Below are 3,672 nucleotides of genomic sequence, written 5' to 3' on the forward strand. Positions count from 1 at the left end.
GAAGAAATGGCTACATTCCTAGAAACATACAATATTCCAAGACTGAATCAAGAAGAAACAAAATCTGAACAACTGATTATTACTAATGAAATCAAATCAGTAACCAAAAACTCCCTACAAACTGAAGTCCTGGACCAGCTGACCTCAAAGGTAAGTTTCACCAAACATTCAAAGAAGAATTAACACCCATTCTCAAACTACTCCAAAAAATTCTTGATATGGAAGCCTCCCAACCTCATTTTATGAGGCCACCATTACCTTTGCTCCAAAGCCAAACAAAGAAATTACAGAAAAGAAAATTACAGGCAGGATACCAGTGGGTCTAAGTACAGGCTGGCGGTTTTTTTTGAGCTTCAAAGGACCACATTTACAAATGTGATCACTACATTGTAATACATATGAGTATTTATGGGTAAAATTATATTTGCTTTAAAATGACTGGGAAGTGATAAATCAGTAAGGAAATAAGATTGGTCACGTGTTGATGATTGTTGAAGCTAAGTGATGAAAGTAGAACTCATTATACTATTTTATCCGCATAATAAAAAGTAAAAAATGTATTAGAGTCACCAAGATAGACAAATTTGGAGACATAAGACACACCTTAACAAGTTTGAAAGAATAAAAAGCCATACAATGTCTGCTCTCAGAACACAACAGAATTAAACTAGAAATTGGTAACAGAAAGACAGCTGGAAAATTCCCCAAATACTTGGAGATTAAACTGCATACTTCTAAATAACACATGGGTCAAAAAAGGAATCTCAAGAAACATCAGAAGTATTTTGAATGAAATGAAATGATAAACTGGACTTTATTAAAATTAAAAACTTCTTTTCTGTGAAATACAATGTCAAGAGAATGAAAAGACAAGCCACAGACTGGGAGAAAATATTTGCAAAAGACACATTAGATAAAGGAATATTTTCCAAAATATACAAAGAACTCTTAAAACTCAACAATAAGAAAATGAACACAATTCAAAAGTGGGCCAAACACTTGCTAGGGGTCATGGCACTCTAGAATGCTGATATAGAAACTTACTAATCAGAGAAGGGTCTCTACTCTCTAGTTCTTTACAGTTGCCACTGTCCTGCTTATTGTTCAACCCTGTGTGTTACAGGTGTGGTACCTTTTGGCTTTGAAGTTCATTGTGGGATTCAGGGATCTTTTCTGAGGTTGGGAATATCCTACAGGGGCCTCAGCCTCCCTCTTTCTCATGCTCAATCATCCTCCTGAGGCCTGGCTATCACATCACGGAACCTGGAACAGAGCGAGAGTGACAACATCTTGCAGATCCCCAGACCGCCTCCCCTCCCCATTCCATTTGAGTGTGGCAAGGTAAGGGGTCCTCTGTCTGATTTCCTCATGCACACTCATCATAATTCCTGCAATTTTGACCTAAAAAATAAAGTTAGTTATTTATCAGCAGACACATCTCTCTCTTAAGACTGTTTTGGGGCTCCGTCTCAAGAAAAATCCAGATGGGAAGGACCCCACAGCTTGGCTACCTGGGCAAACTAGGAAGGGACTAGAAGGAAAAGGCTTTGGAAGAGGGGAGAAGAAAGAGAAACAATCACTTCTACTTTTTCAACAGCTGATAGCACCAGATGAGAACAAGGACGGGCCCTGGGGGAACTGCAGAATTCCTCAGCCCCTCTTCTACCTCTCTAGAGCTGAGCTTGCCAGTTTGGGGAGGGCTCTTACCTCACAAGCCTAACTCCCAACAACACCCCTTGTGTCTGTGTCCCACGGCCCCTGGCTGGGGCCTCTGTTCTTCTTCCTTTGCCTGAAGGTACAATAGTCACTAATGGTGTAGCCCACTAGTCTGTGCATATCTATGGGCATCTCAGGGATCCAGAGAGCCAAGCCTGGCACCTGGCACGTAGAGAGTAATGAAAACAGTTGTGTGGGAAAAGTGTTCTTCCTCTACTTACCCAGCCCTGCCATGAGAGCCAGGGGAGCAAACCTGACCCGCTTCTTCTCAAATTTACTCACCTGAAGCTGCCCAGGAGGCCTCAGGCACAGTGGGCAAAGATGGGTGGTTCTCTTGACACTGCTGCTTTGCCAGTCTCTTTCCTGTTGATCCACTCTGTGAAATTCCCTATTCCCGCCCCTCCCATATACACCCAGAGCAGCAGGAGCCATGGATTGTAGAGAAAGAGGTATCCTCAGGTTAAAACTCAAGCCTTTAGGAATTTTCTACAGCCATACCTGCCAGAAGGTACATTCTGGCAGGTGGCTCACGGGGGACCACTAGAAGAGTGTGGGCTCATCAGCATTCAGGGTGCACTGAAAACTCAGACCTCACTTGTTCCTCCGCAGAGTTCCTGGCCCAGTATTCCTGAAGGCCCCCTGCGTGTGTGGCCTCAAGCCAACAGCCGTAGGACACAGAAGTTCTGCTCTCAAGGAGACTTTACCCAGATTCTGGCAAACAGATCTGAAACAATTACACGCACAGCACTTATTGCTGGGTCAATGGGACCAGCCTGAACTGCTCACCCTATCACACCCAACACAGCCCTGCAGCCTCCATAGGATGCTCCAGGGACAACTCTCCATGACATCTCCCCAGATTCACCCACTCCTTTATCTCTTCACTCTGATACTCACTTCCAGTGATTATGCCTTTGTGTGAAATAGAAATAGTTATAATGCAATGTTTTGACCCCTTGTGCATACACCACCTCTATGATTGTCCCCATACATGCCTTCTGATGATTTGCTAATTTTCTTCACCATGAGTTACTTCTATTTCTTTTTACCCAAGTAATAAATACAAGCATACCTCATTTTACTGTGCTTCACTTTATTACACTTCAGAAATGTTACATTTTTTTACAAATTGAAGGCAAGATCCCTCCACAGGCAAAAAGATTATAATTTGCTTTATTGTGATATTTCCTTTATTGTAATATCCAAGGTATGCCTGTACCAATTGTCATAAACAAAAGAAATGTAAAAATCAATACATATCTGGCAGTGTTACCATCTTCAACACAAAACTGCCAAAGTCACTCAGGGTGGAGAAGAGAGAAATGAGATGGCACATAGTTGGTATTTTAGGACAAGCAGGCAGCTCTGGAACTGGCAAAACCACTTCTGTCTATAGTCCATTGTCCAGAACTCAGTTATAAGGCTCCAACCCAAGGACCTGGGAAATGTAATTTAGTTGTGTGCCCAGGAGCAGAAAGCAACTGCATTGGTAGCCACTCAGCCTGAATCTGCCTCCCTAATGAAGAAAGCATTAGAGTAGATGTCAGAAGCCCCAGCTTAGTCATCCTTTTAGTATTCACAGCTCTCCAGGCTTCGATTCCTTCATTTGAAGGAAGTGAAAAATAATGCCAGCCGTGCCTGTCTCACTGGGTATTTTTAGAGACAAATAACATCAGGATTTTTAGAATTGGCTTCCGAGGACCTCTCCTAGCACCAGCTATCCTAGAATGAGTTCCCATTCTGAGATGGAGAATTTCACACTATCCACCATATAGAGGGTATATTGGAAAGTGTTTGTAGGAGACACACCTATAAGAAAGGTGGGAGTGGGCAGAGAGAGAAGCCATCCTGTGATGTGACTGCAATTGAGGCCTCAGCACATCCTAGGAGGTGCTCTGAAGTTGGAATGACCATTTAGAATTGTTCCAAACTGAAGCAAGGAAAGCTGGCCTTTGC

This window comes from Pteropus vampyrus, unplaced genomic scaffold, assembly GCF_000151845.1.
Source record: "Pteropus vampyrus isolate Shadow unplaced genomic scaffold, Pvam_2.0 Scaffold156, whole genome shotgun sequence".
Classification (NCBI taxonomy): domain Eukaryota; kingdom Metazoa; phylum Chordata; class Mammalia; order Chiroptera; family Pteropodidae; genus Pteropus; species Pteropus vampyrus.